This window comes from Eleutherodactylus coqui, chromosome 9, assembly GCF_035609145.1.
Source record: "Eleutherodactylus coqui strain aEleCoq1 chromosome 9, aEleCoq1.hap1, whole genome shotgun sequence".
NCBI lineage: Eukaryota > Metazoa > Chordata > Amphibia > Anura > Eleutherodactylidae > Eleutherodactylus > Eleutherodactylus coqui.
This window is the reverse complement of record NC_089845.1, coordinates 119,181,944-119,206,279: the sequence shown is the minus strand read 5'-3', so window position 1 is coordinate 119,206,279 and position 24,336 is coordinate 119,181,944. Positions and strand designations below refer to the sequence as shown.

Below are 24,336 nucleotides of genomic sequence, written 5' to 3'. Positions count from 1 at the left end.
CTGCAGTAGGAGATTCCTTGGATGTGAAACCCCTAGATGCTATCAGACCCAGGGGCTCCACCTTGTTGCCAACGGGGCCAGCTGCTGCAGCTCTGGCCTCATTGAAGACCTGGGGAGAACATTGCGCTCCCCTTCCACTGCAATCGCTCTCACCAGTGTGTAGAAGGTCCTAGTAACGAAGCCTGTTTGTACCTTACTGACGGAGCCAAATTTTGGAAATCTGACGTGTCACTTTGACATAGAATGACTCCCATAAAGGTTTTGCATATCCAAGTGATTCTGACTTTTCGCCACATCTTGTACTTCATTTAGGTGGTAAAAGCTACACCCCTTTAATGTATTCACTGAGGGGTGTCGAGTATTTTTACCCCACAGTTGTTTTTTTTCTTTCGGATTAATGCAATTTAGAGGGGAAAAAATGTGCCGGTTTGACACAAATGGTTTGGGAGTGGTACAGGAGGTGCAAGGGTTGGGGGGGAAGAGCAAGGCATGGGGAACACATAGTAGGGGATTTCATGTGGAAATCAGTTATTAGAAGGCAAACTGGGTGGGGCACCATAGGGGATGGGGGGGACTAGGTGAGGAGATTTGGTATGCTTCCCTGAAGAGGTGCGTTTTTAAGGCACATCTGGAATTTTGTGCATCGGGAATTGTCTGGATGCCTTGGGGTAGAGCGTTCCAGAGGATGGGTGCTGCTCTGGTAAAGGCTTGTAGGCGAGCATGTGAGGTTTGTATTACAGGGGTGTTTAGTCTGAGTGTGTTTAGCTGATCGGAGTGAGCGGACTAGGTGGTGTACTGACAGGAGGGAGACGATCTATGCCGGCGCGGCTCCATGCAGAGCTTTGTGAGTGAGGTAGAGGAGTTTAAATTTAGTTCTACAGTGGATGCGCAGCCCATGCAGCGACTGGCATAATGCAGAGGCGTCTGAGTAACGGCTGGATAGAAATAGAGAAAAATGAGCCTAGCTGCCGCATTTAGTATGGATTGGAGCGAGTCTAATGTGGGGGAGGCCGATGAGTAGCGAGTTGCAGTAGTCAAGCCGGGAGTGGATGGAGGCGACCAGGAGTGTCTTTAGCGTGTCCATGGTGAGGAACGGCCGTATTTTAGCAATATTTCTGAGGTACATTTGGCATGTTTGGGCCAGAGATTGGATATGGGGGGGATAAAGGAGAGGTCAGAGACCAGTGTGACCCCCAAGGCAGCGGGCATGCCGTCTGGGGGTTATGATGGTGCCAGACACTGGAATGGAGATGTTGAGGGGAGGTCGGTTGAAAAGTGGAAAGACAAGGTCAGTTTTACAGAGGTTTAATTTGAGAAAAAGGGAGGACATAGTATTAGAGACAGCGGACAGACAGTCGGTGATATTTTGGAGGAATGGTCCCGAGATCTCACGAGAGGAGGTGTATAGTTGGGTGTCGTCAGCGTAGAGATGGTATTGGAAGCCTAATTTGTGAATGGTTTGTCCAATTGGGGCAGTATAGATAGAGAAAAGAAGGGGACCGAGCCATGGGGTACCCCAACAGCGATAAGTGGAGAGGAGATAGAACCAGCAAAGGAGACACTGAAAGAGCAGTCCTAGAGGTAGGCCGCCTGCACACGGGCGGAAATCCCGCGGCGGGATTTCCGCCGCTCAAAGCCTGCATAGAAGTGCATTACAATACGCACTCCTATGCAGATGGCCGCGCGAAATCTCGCGTGGCAAACAAACCGCGGCATGTCCTATTTTTGTGCGGGGCTCACAGAGCCTCGCACAGATACGTCACTCACCTGGCCGCCAGCTCTGGTCTGCGCATGTGCTGGCAGCCGGCACATGAAAGAGCCGGGGCCGCCGGGCGCGGGTGAGTACCGCTGGTCTCTGCAGGCGCTCAGGTCGGGTCTGGCGGCGAGAATTCTCGCCGCCGGATCCGACCGGCTCGTCTGCAGGCGGCCGTAGGAAGAGAACCAGGAGAGAGCAGTGTCCTTTAGACCAATAGAGCAGAGCATAGTGAGAAGGAGGTTATGGTCGACAGTGTCAAATGCAGCAGACAGGTCAAGGAGGATTAATTAATAGGGAGTAGTCACCTTTCGACTTTGCAGTCATCAGGTCATTTGTTACTTTTTTTAAGGGCAGTTTCGGTCGAGTGTAGAGAGCGAAAACCAGACTGGAGGGGGGCGAGGAGTGGGTTTTCAGAGAGAAAGCGTGTAAGGCGGGAGTAAACCAGGCGTTCAGTAATTTGGAGATGAAGGGAAGGTTTTTATACTGGTCGGTAGTTGGTGGCATCAGTTGGGTCCAGGGTTGGTGTTTTAGGCAGAGGGAATATGATGGAGTGTTTAAATGAGGAGGGGAAAGTGCCAGAGGTTAGGGAGAGGTTGCAGATTGTGGTGAGGTGAGTAATGAGAGCTAAAGGGACCTGGAGGAGGTGAGAAGTTAGAGGTTCACTAGCGCAGGTGGTGGGGCGGGCAGCGGAAAGGAGCCTGGAGACTTCTTCCTCTGTCGTTGGTTCTAACGTAGAAAATGGGTAGGTGCTGGATGCAGTGCTGGGGAAACTGGGATTGGGGCTATCCATGCAGTTTTCAGAGATTTCTTTTCGAATGTTGTCTTTTTTTTTTTTTTTTTTAATATTCTCTTTGAAATAGGCAGCTAGTTCTCCAGCAGTCAGGTCTGTCGCAGGGGCCTGTTCTTTGGGGCTGAGGAGGGAGTGGAAGGTCTCAAAAGAGTTTGGGGTTGTGGGATAGTGAGGAGACAAAGGAGATGAAATAAACTTGTTTGGCATGGTGAAGGGCTAGGTTATAAGTTTTAAGCATGAATTTGAAGTGGGGGAAGTCTGCCGGCAGCCTTGACTTTCTGCACAGCCGCTTGGCGCACCTAGAGCACCGCCGGATGAAGCGCGTTTGGGACATGAGCCAAGGTTGCCGTGCTCTGCGTTTGACGGCTCGAGTCACGGGTGGTGTCGCTTCTTCCAGAACATGACTGAGGGTGGTTTGGTAGTGTTTGTCTGCCAGGTTAGGGCAGGGGAGAAGAGAGATAGGGGACAGGGAGGACTGAATGGTCTCAGCAAACTGCTTAGTCTGGGCGGTCTGGAGGTTCCTAGAGGTGATTTTAAAGACCTAGTTTTTTTTTTTTCTAGAGTGCACATCAAAATAAGAATTTACACCCCAAAATGGATACCCTTGTTTGTCCTGTGTTCAGAGACATACCCATTGTTACCCAAATCTTGTGTCCGTATGCACAACGGGGCCCAAACCGAAAGGAGCAGCCGGTGGCTTTCAGAACAGACATTTTGCTTGAAGGTGTTTTAGGCCCCATTGCCCACTTGTAAAGCCCTTGAGCGGCCAAAACTATGGAGAGCCCCCACAAATTACCCCATTTTGAAAACTAGACCCCTTAAAGGGGTTGTCCCGCGGCAACAAGTGGGGTTATACACTTCTGTATGGCCATATTAATGCACTTTGTAATATACATTGTGCATTAAATATGAGCCATACAGAAGTTATACACTTACCCCCTCCGGTGCTGGCGTCCCCGTCTCCATGGCGCCGACTAAAGCTGCCTTTCCCTTCCATTAGACGCGCTTGCGCTGTGCGGTCTTCTGCTCTGTTGAATGGGGCATTAGACGCAAGCGCGTCTAATGGAAGGAAAAGGCAGCTTTAGTCGGCGCCATGGAGACGGGGACGCCAGCACCGGAGGGGGTAAGTGTATAACTTCTGTATGGCTCATATTTAATGCACAATGTATATTACAAAGTGCATTAATATGGCCATACAGAAGTGTATAACCCCACTTGCAGCCGTGGGACAACCCCTTTAATGAATTAATCTAGAGGTGTACTGCGTATTTTGACCCCACAGTTGTCGGCTACCTCCGACAGCATGGAGATGTCATGTCCACAGCCCATGTGGCTTTAATCCTCAGAGCGAGTGTGTGTGTTTTTACTGCCCTACGGATTGATTTAAAGCCCACTAAACCAGGAGGTAAAAAGGCAATGGGGCCATCTCTAGGGGGTTAGTTTTTATAAATAGATCTCATATGTGACTGTGAAACCTTGCCCCTGCCCAATGAAAAAGAAAAAACACAGCATGTCACAAGATATTTCAGAAAATACTATGTGATCGTTCTCCGCAAGAGATACCCAAATAATGTAGATATGTCTTTTAATGGCTACCAAAAATACTACATGTTATTGCGAGCTTTCAAACCGATGGTACTCAGGATTCTTCCTCGGGCATAATGAAATAGATCCAAAGAGGTGTGTGTGTGTGTGTGTGTGTGTGTGTATATATATTTGTGTGTGTGTGTGTGTGTGTGTGTGTGTGTATACACGTGTGTATGTATATATATATATATATATATATATAATATACACACAGACTTATGACAAAGCACAGGCATGATGTGATTAATTTGCAATAAAAAAAAACACATACCAGAACAGGATGAGTTGAGAAATAAATACTTTAATAGTCCAATGATAAAGATGTTAAGGTTTTATGGTCTCTGAATTAGTGTTGGGGGGGTCACCAGGCCAGAGTGTTATCTGTGCTATAGATTTCTCCTGCTTCCCAGTCACACATGAATCCTCCTTTGGAAGAATTCAGGCCTCAGTTGAAAGTGTCAAAAGTTGGTCCATAGAGGGAATCATACTAGCCACAATTTCTCCAGCTTTTATAGGACCTAAGAGTTATAAACAAGCTCCTAGGTATCACTTTTTCAAGTGATGAATATCTATTCCAGTAAGCTGCTTTCACGCAAGCAAGAAAATAGTGCGAGATTTGTGCGTTGCAGGACACACAAATATGAACCCAATTCTTTTAGATGGAGTCATACACATAAGCGATTTTTAAATTTCTATTTCTTATAGCCCACATCGCAGTGCGGGACAAAATCGTGGCATGTCCTATCTTCGGGCGTTTCCTCAGAATGCATCGCCCATTGTTTTCAATGGGGCCGGCAAAGCATTGTACTGTGTGCAATGAGGTTTTCCATTGAAAACAATGGGAAACACTTGCTAGTTCCCAGAAGAGATGTGAGGGGGTTTTCACACAAAAACGATTGGCATCTGCAGGGAAATCCCACTTTGGTGAGCGCGCTATAGGGCCAAATTTAACTGCCCAATATTGCACCCGCCCGTGTGGAATTGGCCTTAATTAGAAAAGTTTTGTCGTTTGAAGTATTTAATAACAGCTGTCTGAGAACTCCCCGTTTTGGGTAGTACATTCTTACGGCATTAATGACTCAGGATATTCCTGCAGCGTAGTGATATTGCTAATAGGGTGTAAACAAAATGTTGGTTTGAACATTGTACGAAAAGCAGAGGTAAAATACAGCAGCTTCTTTTGGGGAATCGGGGTGTCACTGACTACTCTGTATTCCCTGATGTGAGCAAGAAGAAAAAAAAAATCTGTCCTATTTTAAATCAGTCAAAAAATAGACTTCTTATAGATCTTTTAACCCCTTAAGGGCCAGGGTGTTTTGGTCATAAAGGACCAGACATTTTTGGGGGATTTTACCCATGTGGTAGTTTTACTGCCCTTTTTTTTTTTTTTCTTCAGCTACCGTTTTGTTTTGTTACTGTGACGTATAGAGCTATTTTTTCAATATATTTTTTTCACTGTTTCCCGCCACCCCTCCCCCATTTTAGTTTTATTAGAAGTAAAAAGCAAAAATAATTATTATTTTTTTTTTTTTTTTAATTCATAAATTTAAAATAAAGTATGGGAATTTTGTTTTGGCATATAATATGTATACTTTTGGATTACAAAGCACATATGGCAATGGTTTTGGTTGGTGTCGGTGGTGGGTCATTTTTTTATATATACATTTTTATTCTGTAATTTTTTACTTATTTTGAAATATTTTTTTTTACCATCTATGACCCCCATGGCGTAATGAGATCTCTGGGGGTCATTCACTTTTTTTATAGCATGCCTCAGCTACAGTGGGAAATAATATCAGCCAGCATTAAAGCTCAGGACCAAGTGCTGTTAACTTGTTGTGCTTTGCCTTGAGGGGTTAAAAACAGATCCTCTGCCTCCATGTGCAGAGAAGTGTTTTCATTTACTTCCCTTTCAGTTATGCCAGTTGTAGAATCTCTTATAAAAGCTGAACTAGTAGATGCACACAAATACTCCAACCCGCTCCCACACAGATATTTTTTTTAAAGGAATTTTTATTTAGCCAGAAAATAATTAACAAACAGGCAGCTGGCACCGCGGGTGCCGAATTAAAAAAAAATGGTACATTGCATAGATAATCATTACCTATGTATATATGCGCATTTCTTTTTGACACATAATGCTTGGCTAGAACTTTATATTTTATCTTTATCAGCTATTTCTAATCAACAGAATCATAGAAAAAACAAACTTAGAATGAATTAGCTATAACAAATAAAAAAAAGAAAAATGAACAAGAACCCCTATACCCCCCCCCCTCCTCCTGGCGTGACTCTTTAAAAAAAATTTCAAAATAAAGCAGAATTTTGACTTAGAAGATAAGTTAAGCGGGTGTCCTTCAGTATATTTCCCCCCCCCCCCCTCTTACCACCTAGACAGACTCTCCCATTTCTGTCGGTGGAACAATTCACCCAACTACCCCAGACCTTGTCAAATCTTTCAGGGCATTCCCTGGCCATATACATCAGTTTGTACATTGGGATTTCAGAGTTGACCACCCGGACCCATGCATTCCTGGTCGGCCTCCCAGGGTGTTTCCAGTTAAGTAAAATTACTTTCTTGGCAGAGAACAGCAACAACTTATACAGTGTGCGAGCTGCTGCAGCTACCGGTAGGTCTCCAACAAGCCCAAAGAGGCACGTTCCAGGGTGCATGATCCTCGGGGCCTCCAAATGTGTTTCCATGAAAACAAGAACGTCCCTCCAGTAGTCTTGTAAGACTGCACACTCCCAAAACACGTGCATGACCATCCCGTCCGCAAATAGACATCGTGGGCATATTGCAGAAGAGAGCAGACCCATGGTGCACAGTCTGGAGGGGGTATAGTATATGCAGTGCAGAAATTTGACTTGAATGAGTCTGTCTCTAGCGCTAACCAAAGGGGGACCAGAACCCCCAAGTATGTCCTCATCCTCCTCCGATGTCAGGTCAGGGATATCCGCCACCCATTTCTGCACGGCCCTCTCGCCCATTGGGACGAGATGTTGCGCTATATGGGCATAGAAGCTCGACAGTGGTTTAACAAGGTTGCACATCTGTGCCAAGCCCTCCAGCCGCGTCATAGACAGTGGAATGGGTAGGCCTCCGCTCCCACACAGATTTAGTTATACTTTTACAGCTACACATGAAGTGCCTCTCACGTGGCGAGGGCGTGAGAGGCACTTCAGAAGCTCAGGCTTGTCAGTTATGCACAGGAGTTAAAAGCTAATGGAGCACATTTATTAAGTGTCTTTTAACCCCTTAAGGACATGGCCTATTTTGGGCTTAAGGACTCAACGATTTTTGGCGGATTTATATCTCCATTTTTCAAAAGCCATAACTTTTTTACTTTTCTGTCGATGCGGCCGTATAAGGGCTTGTTTTTTGTGTGGCAAACTAGTTTTTGATAATGCCATTTTTGGGTACATAGACTATATTGTAGAACTTTTATTATTCTTTTTCTGATAACGGGGAGAGAAAACGCATCAATTCTGCAATAGATTTTTGCTCCTTTTTTTTTTTTTTTACAGCGTTAATCATGCAGCATAAATGACAAAATCCATTTTTTTTCCTGCGGGTTGGTACGGTTACAACGATACCAAAATTCTTATATTTTTTTTTTTAGGTTTTGCCACTTTTCTGCAATAAAAACCCTTTTTTGGAAATAATTTTTTTTTCTAAATTGCTGCATTCAAAGTCCTATAGCTTTTATTTTTCCATGGACGGAGCTCTGTGAGGGCTTATTTTTGCGAAACGAGCTGTAGTTTTTATTGGTACCATTTTGGGGCACATACAGCTTTTTTGATCACTTTTATTGCGTTTCTTTGGAAGGCTTTTTTTTTACACTATTTGTGTCCCTTTGAGGGACTTAAAGCACAGCACCGATGATCGCTGTGATAAGGCATTACAGAACTTCTCTCCTGCAATGCCTTATCGCTTATACAGCGATCACAGGCTCTGACAATACAGGACGCCGGTATGTGGCATCCTGTTGCCATGGCAACCAGCCGGGCTCTGCGATTATATCGTGGCATAGAAGGGGTTAACAGCGATCACGGCAGGGAAGGGGTTAACAGGAGGGGGGGCGCATCTCTGATGCACCCCTGCTATTACTGACAGCCGGCTCCCGCTGCCGAATAGCGTAAGATCTGTCATGATCTCGCATTATCCCAGGACGCAAGGTTACGCCCTGTTGCGGGAGGTAGCCTGCTACCAGGAAATAAACTTATGCCCTGGAGCGGGAAGGGGCTAATGTAGACAGGGGAGGCAGAAGATGTGTCAGGTTTATCAAGGGTGCGTGTCAGACTCTCCACTTCCGTACACCATTTGGTTTGTTTACTTTTAGACCAGTATTTTTTGACAAAACTGTTTAATAAATGGGTGATTTCACAACTCCACTTTCTCTAATCCCACAGCCACACCCCTTCTCTAAACCCTTTTGAAAATGGTCTAGTGAGGCATAAGAAAGGTATCTAAAACAATACATTTGGCACATTTGGATTAGTAACTCTGACCAAATGAGGGTGAACTTACTGCAGTGGATGAAGAAGGGGGCATGTTACTAGATTTTTGGGGGTGAGAAACGCTCTTTTCTCCTTAGGGAGAGCAACTATAAACTAAGTGAGGAGACTCAAATGGCCACGCACGCTCCTCTGGGTAATATGCAAGTAAGGGAGATGGAATAAATCCTCCACAGTGCCACCTATTGAAAGGCAGCATTCCTTCAAGTCAAAGTCAGACTTTTTATACAAGCCTTGTTACAATGACCGGGAATTACAAGCAAAGCCAGACTCCATGTACATACAGCTGTTTCAGGGTTTTTGCCCTTATCATCTCCCTTATTTGCATATTACCCAGAGGAGCGTGCGTGAGTCTGGCTTTGCTTGTAATTCCCGGTCATTGTAACAAGGCTTGTATAAAAAGTCGGACTTTGACTTGAAGGAATGCTGCCTTTCAATAGGTGGCACTGTGGAGGTATTATTCCATCACCCTTATTTACTAGATTTTTGAAACTCCATAAACCTTAGTCTTACTACTCTTACGTCTTTCCCGGCCAAAGCGTGTACTCTTGAATTTTCCTTCATACCTGTGGGTATAAATTGCCTAGCCCTTTGAAATTGCATAGATGTCTGCATTGGTTAGTAATAAAGTGTGGTCTCAATTGTTTCTGTCTAGAATTGTGATGCTGATAATCATCTAAACGAATACCACAAACAGTTGTACTATTTGGGGGGGGGCTTTTATTGAGCATAAGGATTAACAACATCCACAGTACAGGGAGAAAAAGGAAGTGAAGCTCTGTTAATGAGCTCTACAAGAGCTAGCTGGCAGAAAGTGTTTCAGTTAGTGATAAGACTGGAGGTTTAGGTTGCACGTGCGCATTGCTCATTAAATAAGGTGCACAAGGCCTGGTTAATCACAAATCTGTTATTGTCAAAATTTATTAGTATAAACCATGCCTCGATGCAAAGAACTTTCAAAAGATGCTAACGACTGAGTACTTCAGTTCACAGCTGAATCTTCCACAAATGGAGAAAATTCTGGATTGTTTCTCTCCTTAGAAGTGGGCATCCAAGAGCACAACGAGCAATACTAAAACAAAAAGAAAACTCACAGGTAACAGTAAAAGACCTACAGGAGATCGAACAAACTGCAAAAACCTTTGTTCATGTGTTCACTTGTAGAAAAACGCTGAACAACACGAACACCACAAAGGAAGCTGCAGCTGTCCAAATAATTAAAATTACATCCCCTCTGAAGTTTGTCCGAGACCACCGAGAAAATGTTCTATAGACAAATGAGATGAGTGGAGCTTTTTTAGCACAAATGCACAAAACTATGGAGGAAAAAGTACAATGCTAAAACCAGCCCAACTAAGAAGTATAGCGGAGGGAGCGTCGCTGCTTGGGGATGCTTTGCTGCCTCAGGGCCTGCATGCCTGGGGATCATGGAGTAAACAATGAATTCTATGGTGGTAGCAAAACCTTTACAGGAGAATATAAGGGCAGCCGTCCATGACCTCAAGCAGAAGAAATACTGGGTGAAACAACAGGACAGTGACCCAAATCATACAAGTAAATTGACTAAAGAATGGTTGAAAAAGATTTACTTTGGATTGGCCAACTCGGAGCTCTGACCTGAAATCAATTTTGAGATGCTAGTTTATATATAAAAACCTCAGCAACCAATATCAGTAAGGAGGCTTGCTATAACAAATGTTACTAAAAGTGTATGAATATACAGACACACTCATTTAAAAACCATTAAAACTGTGTTTGGAGAACACAATCACTATAGTAAGTAGTCTGCACCTCTACCAACCCCTAAAAATCTCATACAAACTGCAAGACTGACACTAGATAACATCAGCCTATAGGAAATCGGGGAGTTGAAATCTACATTAATATTGCAAAAGGTGTACAAGTAATGCCTCAAAAACATACAACACTAAGGTGGGCTACTCTTGTACCTGTAGTACTACACAATTTAAATCAGGCCATATTTAATCACACTTTTTTCACTTGCACTTTTGTTTTAATATCTGTTATATTAAGGAGGGCAAAGGCCCATTTACAGGCAAAGATAATCTTTCAAAGGACTGAAAGATTTTGCGATCTATTTGCATAAAGTGGTAATGGTCATTAACAATTTATCATCTTCATTTGCATGTAAAAGGGCCTCCACGAGCTGTTTGCAGAGCCCAGCGTGTGACTAATCACACGCTCAGCTGTACACACCATTGCATTGTTCTCTTCTCGGCTGCCAGCAGGTTACAATGTTCTCTGCCAGCTCCCGTGAAGGTAACTGTTATGTGTAAATGGGCCTTTAGTCTTGTACCTGTAGTGCTACATTGCATTCATCAGGTTACATCTGATATTAGTCCTTGTCTAGCACACCCATGGATTCCGATTTCCTGTCTTATTGCTTATCTAATGCAATTCTTACATGTATGTAATACATTTTTAGGGGTTGGTAGAGGTGCAGGGATCGCTTATGATAGTGATTGTGTTGAGCTTTGACCTGTGTTGTCTGAACACTTTTCATTTTAGTTTATAAATTTTGTGTGTCTTCACATGTGTTTTAATAAAGTTTGTTATAGGTTTTTATATACACACTTGCTATTCTCTTTTTTTTAGTTTTCAGCCCTCTAATTTGGGCTCCTGCCCACAGACAGATATTTGCTGCGGAATCCGCATGTGTGTGAGTACCGGGTCATGCGCAGTAGAATTTCACTGCCATATGCAGGGTCCACAGCGGTTTATGCTTACGGACATGTGACCCCGGCCATAAAGACATGAATGTCACAGCGGTTTGTGCTATTAGTTTAGTTAGATTCTGATTGTTTATAATCATGACTTTGGTAACAGTAGGACCACATTTTATTAATAATTCAAAAGGGTTCACTTTTCCTGTAACTAGATGTACCCCAAAATGATGAAATAAAAAAAAAACCATATATAGCTACTTTTGAGAGCAAAAATAAAGCTATGACTTTCAGGGTGCGGGCCGACGAGCGCATAAACGGCGCGATTTTGCGACCTAACGTATATACGTGACCATCTGAGGCAATGGTTTCGAATGTATTAGTTCACATGGGCGATTTTACGGCGCGTAAAAACGGCAATTCGAAAAAAAACGGAACATATGCGACCGAAATACGCGCCAACGCATATTCAATCGCCGAAAAGACCGTTTGCAAAGTAGGAACAAACGAAAATACGCTTTCTAGCTCTGGTCGTGATCGGTGAAAAACGATCGCTCGGGCGAATATACGTTGCGCTCGTGCGAACGTAAATACGCCTACGCTCGTCTGCCCGCACCCTTAAATCATGGGTTAGAAAAACAGCATTGTAAAGGCCAAAAGTGGGTGCCGGTAGGATTGAGAAATGTAATCTCTTCAAATCTTCGGCCGGGCTCACACGGCTATAAGTGGAATCCGCTATAGGAGGCCCGCAGCGGATTCCAGCTGTGAGCCCGTCTGTGACCCTGCGTACAGCCGCGTAATATACATGACCATGTATTTGCGCACGTGGTCATGCGCAGTACCCTTTTTTTAAAAAATACTTCCCATGCCGTCACTTAGCGATGATGCAGATACCCGTAGACCATACGCAATCTAATTGCATATAGGCTGCGGATATATCCGTGACCATAGAGAACAATGTGCTCTATTTTGCGGATAGCTGTGGTAAAATAGAACATACTACGTTCTATTTTCTGTGAGCGGATTACGCAATTATTTGATTGAACTTTGTATTACTACAAATCAATCGCTTGTGGAATCCACAATTCAAATCCAGTCGCCTGGCTTAACAATTATTTTGCTAAGTTCTTGTCAACCCAGCCAATTGATCTTTTTGAAGTCTGTTTTTCATCCTTGCCTTTCAAGGGCCATAGTGTTTGTTATATTTCCATCAGCATAGCCCTATGAGGGCTTGTTATGTTAGGAATAAGCTTGATTTTACAATGAAAGTATTTAATATACCGTATAGCAAAATGGAAAACTTGAAAAAAGTAATGAGAAGCGACAGAAAAACAGTCAATTTCGCAATTTGTTTTTTAGGTTTTAACTTGATTCTGTGAGTCAGTATGAATACGACATTACCAAATTTATGTAATTTTTATGATCTCGTTCTACAGAAAGGAAGAAAAATTTGCCTCACTGTATTCCGAGACCCATGATTTTTATTTTTCCATTGTTGAGGCGCTGTGAGGCCTTTTTTTCTGTGAGTTCAGCTGCAGTTTCATTGGTTCCATTTGGTGGTGTATTATAACTTTTTGTACACTATTTTGCTGTTTTTCTTTTAAGCCCTGCGTCTTAGAGGGATTCATAGGAGTACTAAATTGGCCAGCCTGGGGACCTTCACTAGGCCGTCGGGTGCCATGACAACACCCACTGAGTGTGCCTTGGGCGATCGGGTGGCAGAGGTACCCTTCTCCCTCTGTCTATCCACTTAGATGTCTTGGATGTAAAAGGAGAAAAACAGACGGGCGCTCAGGAGGTCATATATAGTATACTATATTTAGTTTTTCACTGTGCATTATTACTAGAAGTCCTCCTGAGGAAGGGGATTTGTTTTTTGGCTTCCCCCAGAACACATTGAGTGACTAATAAAGATTCGGCACGTGAATTTTGAAGTTTCCAGCTTCATTTACAGAATCTGAGCCGTCCGGGGGTGCGATAAGTTTTTCTCCCCCTTTTGAGTAAGCTGCATGTTTACTAGTTAATTAACAACCACTTCTGACCAATTATATCGCCTTTGAGGTCTGCTACTCCCTATTTTTCTCCCTTTTTATATCCTTGCATTTCATACGACCATTGTGTTGAATTCATGGATGGAGGCTGCAGCTCTCCCGGTGGGAGGAGGTGTATTCTTCTGGTGGAATAACCTTTGTGGTTGGATTCATTGTTTGTTTGCATCTGGTGTATCACCAATAGGTGCCATACACCTGCTGGGTCATTATCCCATTACCCTTATACATGTCTACTGATCCCTGGTGATTTTTCAGATTTTACACTTAGATGCCTTGGTCGCTTTTGACCATTCCATCTAAGGAGTTAACTTCACTCCCACCCATTTAGCTCCATTCCGGCAGTCAGCTGTATAACATGGCTGGCATCCTGCACATATGCGCCATACATATATGTTGAGGTTGCTAAGGATGTAACTAGAATCCTGCTTTGATCAAGGGGTTGAAGTTAAGCTTATTTGCTAGTTTGATTCATGGTTTCCCCAAAGTAGAAAACCTCTCATAATACTCCAAAGCCTGCAGCTGAAAAACTATAGTGTATCCAAGCTGAACTGTTGTTGGGGTGGCCTGTAAGCAACTACACTAGATGTACAGTCCGTTGTGCCATACGTCTGCTGTTATTGTAACTTCTTCCATGTCTCCTGTGTTACAGGCTTTACATATGAAGAGTGAACAGCCGGGGAATGTGTGTCTGTAAGTATTGAACATGGAGTCATCAAACCATGGAGGAGAGTACTTCGCAAAATACTTGGAAGTGTTTGTTATCGTAGTTTTGTGGGGTTTTTGGGAAACAAGAAAATGAAGCACACACACACACACTAAAATCACCGATGTATGACAGCAGCCTTGGCCTATAAGGAGCATGTGAGATTTCCATTATTTTTCATCTGGAAAACAGGGCTAGTGCTGCAGGCTACACGGTTCTTGTAGCTCTGGGCAGCTGATAGAACGCAGCCAAAATTTCATTGACCTATTCATACCATAAGATGCAGTGGGGATATTTTGGTTTGTTTTGCTATGAAAAATGGCAGAACATACCTAAACTTTGTCTGTGGCTAAGGCCTCATGTCCACTAGCAAAATTGAATTGCGGATGATATCCGCATTCAATTTTGCCCATGGGGAATCATTGGCCATCTGTGGTCAATTAAATTGAATTTTGCACCCGCGCGATGGCATTTTAATCGATTTGCGTTTTTCACGCGCGGGGGGAAAAAACGCAGCATGCTCAATTTTACCGCAGATCGGCCACATTGCTATCTATAGGTGGGGATATCCGCATGCAAAAAAATACCATTCAAAGCAAATCTGCAGCAGATTCTGCGCAGATTGTATTTTTCTAGTGGACATGAGGCCTAAGGCAGGGCTCACACGAGCGTATCTGGCAGCGTGCAGGTTACAAGATATACACACGCAGCACACAGTCAGTACACAATGACTGCATACTCGCTGCATGCCGCTCATCACCATGTACTATCTTAGTGTGCATGTTCATGTAATACACACCAAGATAGGACAGGCTGCGATTTTTCTTGCACGCATATTTCACGCAAGTCGTGTGAGTGCCATCATGTCCTCCTGTGACATATTGCTACAGCGCATTACACACGCAAGATCGGCATGCAGAATACGCTGTACCGACACGCTGGTGTGAGACCGGCCTATGAACACTTTCAGACGACAACTGGCTTTTGCTAGTGCATTATGAAAGGTTAGTGCGAAGGTTTTCGGGCAGTGCAGTATTAAATTAAAATGTACACAAATACAGATGTCGGTAATGAGATAACGACCCTTATACACCAAGTTTTCTTCTTTCAGACACCTACAGCTTTCCAGATGACTGTTGTAAATAAAGAAAATTTTAAACCGAATCTGTTGGTTGTTTCTTTCTTACATTTGGCAGCCTGTAGACCTTTCCTGAGTATATATGATATATTATAAAGAGTGCATACACAGAATATGTGTACAGTATGGAGAATGTGCATTGTGCTGGTCACATGGGGGCAGTGTCCCACAAGCGGTAAGTGTGGAATTTATCATTTAGGGTGGGTATTTACAAAGTGAAGCAAACTGGCAGGAGTCTGGTACAACACAACTTTTTTTTACAGGGACATATTTCTAATATTACATTAAGGGTACTTTCACATCTGCGTTAGGGATTCTGCCTTCCGTTGGAGAGCAGGAAATGGGAATCCCCACAGCCGAACAGTCCTGTCGCTGGACGGAACTGAAGAGCAGTGCACAGACCCCATTGACTATAATGAGGTTCGTCTGCTTTCCACCCAGCATGCAGCACTTTTTCTTCCAGTATTTTCAGCCAGATCTGCATGGGAACCTCCAGCCGGAGGTTCCAACACAGATGTGAAGCCACCCTAAGGTGAGTATTCTCATCACTGCAACAGCTCTAAAATCCTATTTTAATGTGTATAGAAATACAACACAATAGGGGGGGGTAGGGTTTAACACGTGATTTTCTTTACAGTTGTATATCGATTTCAAAATCTTACGGATCTTGAAACAGTCTTTTAGACAAAAAGCAAATAGTAAACATCAGAAATAGTGGGCCATTCAGTGGAAAAATTCCAGCAAGGAAAACAACCCCTCTGCAAGCATAACGTTATCATTAATGGCCAAATCTCCATCATCCAGCTCTGTGCCATCTCCATATCCCCGGCAGCTGTGACGTGTGCGAGGTGTTCTAGTTGGTTTGATTTAACCCTTTCCAGTCCAATGTCGGGCCTGCCCCGACATCATCATTTTCCTCCACAGCTCCGATGTCGGGGCAGGCCCGACACTGCAGTGCAGGAGTGGATCTGCACCCGATCGTCAGGCACATCGGGTGCAGATGCACTCCTTTACTGGTCGTCATCGAGGACCGCCGAGGAGAAGGCAGAAAGGGTTTTTGAACCCTTTCTGCCCACTTCTTTATACATTACATAGCGCTCAATTAGCGCTATGCAATGCATAGATTCCGGCCGGCGATCATGTGACCGCCGGTGTTACCTGACCCCCGGCGGTCACATGAACGCCGAGCCGGGAGCCTGCACCGTGCAAGGACCTGCTTACCTGACCGGCGTCTTGTGCATTCTCCTTCTGTTTCCCGACCCGGCGATCATGTGACCGCCAGGTGTCACCTGACCCCAGCGGTCACATGATTGCCGAGCCGGGAGGCAGAAGGAGAATGCACAAGACGCCGGTCAGGTAAGCAGGTCCCTCCCTGCACCCTCCTGAACTCTGTCAGATCAGGAGGGTGCAGGGAAAATGTATTTTTTCTCACCCATTCTCCCAGCTCCAATTTATTTGGAGCTGGGGAGAATGGGTGAGAAAAAATAAATGGATTGGAAAGGGTTAATACTGCCGGAGCTTTACAACAGCATGACGATGGGCTGAAGACACAGCTGTGAAACTTGCCAATATTGTGTATATGGTCAAATCCATCTTGGGTAAAAGTTTCCAAGTTATAATTAAATTGTACAGAGGGACAGAAATGGTTAAAAATAACAACCTAAGGCTACATTCACACAGCCGAGCAGGATATCAGGCCGAGAATCTCGACCTGATATCGCTCTTGCCAACGTGCTTTTTACACGCAGATCCAAGAAGTTTTTCCATTCAAAATCGCCTCGCACTACTTCTGTGAAATTGCTAGAGGGTTAAACGTGTTTCCCTTTGATTGCTTACCGAGTGAATGTCAAAAGATAGCGATGCTGCAAGGGGGAAAAAAAAAATGTTGCTCATGTGAAGTTCATGTTCGCGTGAGTTTTGTGCATCCTGCAAGGCACAAAACACGGACAAGATTCTCGCTCCTGCGCTCGTCGCCTAAGTCATTTGCTGTAGATATGGGGATTTTCAGTTCCTGCACTTCTATGGAACCCTTAGGTTGCATTCTCACGAACGTATATCAGCTCGGTTTTCCCGCCGAGCCGATATACGTCGTTCTCCTTCCTCTGGGGGGGGGGGGGGGGGGGGGGGGGGAGAGCCAGGAGCAGGAACTGAGCTCCCGCCCCCTCTCTGCCTTCTCTCCGCCCCTCTGCCCTATTTGCAATGGGGAGAGGCGAGATGGGGCGGGGCTAATTCTCCCCACTTAGCCCCGTCCCGCCTCTCCCCATTGCAAATAGCGGAGAGGGGGCGGGAGCTCAGTTCCTGCTCCTGGCTCTTCCATCCTCCGACCCCCCCCCCGGAGAGGAGAACGACGTATATCAGCTCGGCATGAAAACCGAGCCGATATACGTTCATGGGAATGCAGCCTTACAATTCCTTCCACTTTGGCAGAGCTTGTCAATGTGTTTTCAATCAGACTGTTTTTGGCCAGAGTGCTTCCAGTTGTAAGAAATTTCTGGAACCGCACCATAATAGGTTTTCCATGGGGTACAAATCCTCAGTGTCAAGAAATTACCAATGAGTGAGTAGAAATTGTGTTTTGGCGTACCACGCTACTGTTGTAGAGTCACCATTATGCTTCAGGCAACCGTGATGCTTTGTAGTGAGCAAGAACTTCAAAAATCAGACAACAGGCCATTAGGTTTGATAAATAAGGCCCAAAAGTGTTTGACTTTTAATGTCCTTCAGTGCGAATTACAATCCATCGCTTGTCGTAATTTTATCATGCTGATGTTTAGGTTTGACCAGTACAGCCAGCTAGACACAACAGAGGATGTTTTTTGGCATTGGTCTGGCGGGCAGAGCTGCTTCAATAAGAAAGTATGGGATAATGTTTGGCATATTTGTGCTATGCTGAAGAACAACAAAACCTCATTGCCAAGTATACAAGTTACCATTTCTTGAAAACTGAACTGGTAATTCAAGTAATACCAATTTTGAGAAATTCCTCCCTCTCTAGTTCTTGGCAAGGTTGCTTAAAGGGGTTCTGTCATTACAATCTGTATTTTTTTTCTCCAGTAAATCTGGCCCGCTGGCACAACCTGTGGTAAATAACACATATAAAACGTTTTTTTCAGAAGTAGTACTTACCTAGGCTCCATTTTTCACCTCCATGGTCTGTTTACATCTTCAGCCCCTCCTGCTAGGAGGTCATCTCCCAGCACCCCTTGCTGTGCTGACCACTTCCGCCCTCACAAAGCTACTTCCGCCCATCCAGTGCAGTGAATAGTCCTGCTTGCAGTCTACCAAAATCTGCTAGTGTTTCTCCCTGGGTCTCTGAACACCCAGAGTTTCCCAAGGGCCTCCAGATCTTCCCTGCAATCTCACAGTAGCCACTCACTGTAGTCACTCATAGCAGTCACTCATAAAAATCACTCACAGTAGTCACTCCACATGGTAAAAACAGGAATATTCCCCATGTAATGTATTGTATGAGTGTATGTATATATACATTTATCTATGCGTATATGTATCAAGATGTGTGTGTGTATAGATATATGTATGTGTGTGTGTGTATATATATATATATATATATATATATATATATATATATACACATACATAAACACACACACACATATATTATGTATAGTAATATATCTACACACTGCATAGGACATGTACGTTCCACGCTTACACCCATGTGCGGCTGCCCTCAGAGAGACAAAAAAGTGCACAAAAGTGTGCGCAACTGCACTTACATCTGTATAAAGCTGGTCCTATTGTATGTATATATGTATGTCCTGTTGTACCACCTCTAGCTTGGATACAAGATGTGATACGGGCGGGCATGCAGGCTCTAGTACCCTGTTGTACCACCTCTAGCTTGGATACAAGATGTGATACGGGCGGGCATGCAGGCTCTAGTACCCTGTTGTACCACCTCTAGCTTGGATACAAGATGTGATACAGGCAGGCATGAAGGCTCTAGTATCCCGTTGTACCACCTCTAGCTTGGATACAAGATGTGATACAGGCAGCATGGAGGCTCTAGTACCCTGTTGTACTGTCTCTAGCTTGTATACAAGATGTGATACAGGCAGGCATGAAGGCTCTAGTACCCTGTTGTACTGTCTCTAGCTTGTATACAAGATGTGATACAGGCAGGCATGAAGGCTCTAGTATCCCGTTGTACCACCTCTAGCTTGGATACAAGATGTGATACAGGTGGACATGGAGGCTCTAGTACCCTGTTGTACCACCTCTAGCTTGGATTCAAAATGCGAAACGGACGGGCATGGACGTTCTAGGACCCTGTTGTATCGCCTCTAGCTTGGATACAAGACGTGATATGGGTGGGCAAGCTGCCACTTGGGATGCATTATGCATTGACACTTGGGGGTCAGGATAACAGCATGCTGACAATAGAGGGCAATGTATAGCTTTATGTCTTTGGTGATGTTAAATTCATTCTCTGTGGCTGATTTTACACAAGTGAGCACTATATCAGCCCGAGAAACTCAAACCAATATCTCGCATGGCAAATATGCGAGTGTGTCTGCCAGTGCAGTGCGCCTTGTAAGAACAATGCCTTGTGATGTGCGTATGTGTGTATCATATATATACACATACAAACAAACACACACACACCGCTGTAGGAGCAACTGTAAGAAACAAAATAAATGGTGGGAATACGGCGGCCGCCTGATCTTTCACGCACATAGTATTCATAGGGGAGGTCCTATATTTTCTCGGTCAAGTATTAACGAGAGAGAAACCACAGTAATCATAGGCTTAGTTTTGTCCCAATATACGGCCGTGACAATCATGGCCGCATAAGGGAAGAAAATTACATTCGCCTGAAACCGCCATATACACACACACAGACAAATAAAGCTAGATAGATATATGTGTGTATATACACATAAACATATAGATGAATAGACGCGGATGGATAGACGGGCAGACGCAGACGGATAAATGCAGACGGATAATTACAGACGGATAGATGGATAAATACAGATGCATAGAGAGATAAATGTAGACGGATAAATACAGACGGATAGACGGATAAATACAGACGGATAGACACAGACGGGTAGACAGATACAGATAGCATATATATGCATATAAATATATATATATATATATATATATATATATATATATATATATATATATATATGCATATATGCTTTTTATATATATACTTTTATTTTTTATATATATATATATATATATATATATATATATATATATAAAAAAGCATATATGTGTGTGCATATATATATGCATATGCATATATATATATATATATATATATGCATAAATATATATATATATATGCATATATACATATATATATATATATATATATATATATATATGCATATATACATATATATATATACATATATATATATATATACACATATATGCATATATACATATATATATACATATATATATATATATATATACACACACATATATGCTTTTTATATATATACTTTTATTTTTATATATATATATATATATATATATATATAAAAAAGCATATATGTGTGTGCATATATATATGCATATGCATATATATATATATATATATATATATATGCATAAATATATATATATATATATATGCATATATACATATATATATATATATATATATATATGCATATATACATATATATATATATACATATATATATATATATATGCATATATACATATATATATATATACATATATATATATATATACACATATATACATATATATATATATATACATATATATATATATATATATATACACACATATATGCTTTTTTATATATATACTTTTATTTATATATATATATATATTTATATAAATAAAATATATATATGCTTATATGCAGAAGCTTGCATTTCCATTGGCTAATAGAAATATATTCTGCCTGACAACAGTGTCAGGGATACATTTCTATTGGCCGAGAGGCAGCAGAAGCTTGCATTTCCATTGGCTAATAGAAATGTATTCTGCCTGACAACAGTGTCAGGGATACATTTCTATTGGCAGAGAGTGTGCACGTGTAACGTGCTCCCAGGCGAGCGCGAGCGCGCCGCAGACTCGCGCATGCGCAGTCGTGTGCCGCGGTCCCAGGCGAGCGCGAGCGCGCCGCAGACTCGCGCATGCGCAGTCGTGTGCCGCTGTCTCGCGCGTGCGCAGTCGTGCCGTTGTCTCGCGCGGCTACCTTCATTCCGCGCTTCCTCACAAGACAATGTACGCACACGTCACTAGTGACGTATGCGTACATTGACCTGAAGGAAGCGGAAGGTAGGCAGTGTACGCTTTTTGACCGGATGGAAGAAAATCGGGTGCTGGAGGTCACGTGACCGAATTGACAAGCGGCTCCAGGAGAAGATTTGGGATAAGAAGAAGAGGTAAGCAGGCTGCCTGGGGAGCAATAGGTAAGTATAAAATTTTTTGTTTTTAATGACAGAACCCCTTTAAGGACCTCCTCTTACAGCATCTGTTGTATCGTCATGGACCACATCTGCATTTGTGCTTTAATTCCCATAAAGCTATTATACAAGCCCAGGATTACACAGTTCAAATAGCCTGTACAATGATGTTAGGAGAATCCAGCTGTTCGTAGTAACCAGATACGGTCAACCTTTAACGCTTTCCAATCCAGTGTCAGACATCCTCCGACATTGAGATTTCCCTGCATAGCTCCCATGTTGGGTGAGGTCCGACACATGTTCTAACACTATGCAGAACAGAGCTCTGATGTCTAAGCTCTGTGCTGCATAGTATACTATGTATATGCTAAACAGCCTGTGACATTGGAGCTCTGTTCCGCATAGGGTTAGAAACGTGCTATACACATGGTATGCAGATAGATGCCTCTGTGTGGCACTGTGTTAAAGAGATGGATCTAATTAGAGAAATTAGAAATGAATAATCTTATGATATAAATGTATATTATATTAATATACAGATATTTACAGATTACCAATGATCTTCCTGATGTGAAACACTCATAACTCAAGTTTGTCAAAAAATTACAAATAAAATCATGACATTTTTATGTATTTGTTGGGTAATTCCAAATAATTTATAACGCACTTTTCCACCCAAAATAAATAAGAGCTGGGGAGTGTGCAGCTGACAGGGAAACTGCATTGGAAAGGGTTAAAGTTCCAGATTGTTTAGGCTATATTCCCACTAACATCATTGGATCTATTAAATGCCATAACACACTGGTGGAATCTAAAAACCTAGAATGGGTCTGTCAGGGTTACGTCATTATGATTGCAATAAAAGTGCTGTATGTGCGCTGTTCTTGCTGACAAAATAAAGTGCAACCATGAGCCCCAAACGGGGGTATTTAATGCATTCTTGAGCAGAATGTGACATTTTATCCCTGGCAATGCTTTAGAAGAGTGCCAGTGAAAGTGTCCTCTGTAGCTTTTTAGGGTTGTCATACAAGTTCCTGCAGCTTCCCTAACTTGAATTGCACCACGTACCATTCAGGGAGTTAAACCAGCGTGTCAACTTCTGCTGGCAGTGGACTGATATCGATTGGATGACTTCTGGTTACAGACCTGCGGCTGTCCTGCACACAGAAGAGATGGGACTTGGTTCTAAGGGCCGTTTCACACCAGCGTTTTTGCTTTCTTTCTAGCTGTTCTGTTGTGGGAGCAGTAAAGCGGAAAGCAAAAACAGATCAGTTTTCCATCCCTATTCTGTATTTTACAACAGAACAAGCATACTCAAAAAAACAGATTAAGCAGTTTTCTTAAATAACTTTTTGTTTTTTTTCAATGTAGTCAACGGGAGACTGGAACAAAACAACAAAGAGCTAACAGGTTTCATCCATTTCCCTTCTGTTTTGTGATCCAGACAATACCCACCCGATAGGGGTAGTGCCCAGCTGGTAACTTAAGAAGACAGAATTCCTTTGGCCAATGGCCACACGTACAGAAAATGACGCACCTGGGACAGAACTCTTAATGTCAGAGCTGTGTGCCCATCTCTCCTGGTCTAGGAAACGCAGCAGGTGATTTCTTCAACCCATCTGAGTGAGGGCGCTTTCACAACTGCAATCACGATATCACTGTTTTTTTTAACACAAATGTCAATAGGACTTTCTAATGTTAAAAGCGCATCGCACAAAAATCGCAAAGCACGAACAGCTTGAAATATAAGCCCTACCCCGAAAATATTCCCTAGCAGCAGAAAATAAAATACGTCACCTTAGAAGCTCTGTCATCTCTAGCGCAGGTCCCTGCCAACCTTCTTCAGCATCTCTTCCGGTTGGGGATTGAAAAATCCCCGCCTCCTATAAGCTCTGCCTCTGATTGGCTGAGTGCTTGACCAATCAGAGGCAGTGCTCAGCCAGGTTGTTTCCCTGCAAAAACACCTTGCATCCAGGGCTTTTCAGAAGGATTGTGAGAGTGATATTGAGCTGTCAATATTGCTCTCGCCAGTGTGCAGGAGGCCTTAGGGTAATTTCACACGTGCGAGTGCGATATCGGGCCGTGAATCACAGCCCAATATCGCGCTTGCCAACATGCAATATTTCTGTGGATGTGAGGCATTTTTTATATTAAAACCACCTTGTACCACTTTGGTAAGTATATAAAAATGAATCTGCGCTTCTTTTCAAAAGATTCTCCGGATGGCACTTCCGTAAACACACTCGTCTTTATTGTACAACGCGTTTCGTCACTTTAGTGACTTTATCAAGTACACAGAATACACAATCTCCAATAGTTCAAATAGTATTTGTACAGGGGGGGGGGGGCATCATAATTATGGATTATGAAAAATATCATACAGAAGCCTTAAAGGGGTTGTCCCGCGGCAGCAAGTGGGGTTATACACTTCTGTATGGCCATATTTGTAATATACATCGTGCATTAAATATGAGCCATACAGAAGTTATACACTTACCCCCTCCGGTGCTGGCGTCCTCGTCTCCATGGCGCCGACTAAAGCTGCCTTCTTCCTCCATTAGACGCGCTTGCGCTGTGCGGTCTTCTGCTCTGTTGAATGGGGCCGCTCCGGCGTGCTCGCGCCGCACATGTCTTCTGCGCATGCGCAGACCAGCTCTCCGGCAGGTTTGAAAGTTACACCC

The 24,336-nt window shown here is 43.2% G+C and overlaps 1 long non-coding RNA gene across 1 annotated transcript; it reads left to right on the top strand.

The window, feature by feature from the left end:
• The first annotated feature begins 9,096 nt into the window (after positions 1-9,096).
• On the top strand, positions 9,097-15,253 carry LOC136578380 (uncharacterized). Its single transcript, XR_010786624.1, has 2 exons — positions 9,097-9,747; positions 14,036-15,253. It is a non-coding gene; the product is annotated as an uncharacterized lncRNA (long non-coding RNA).
• Positions 15,254-24,336: the final 9,083 nt, after the last annotated feature.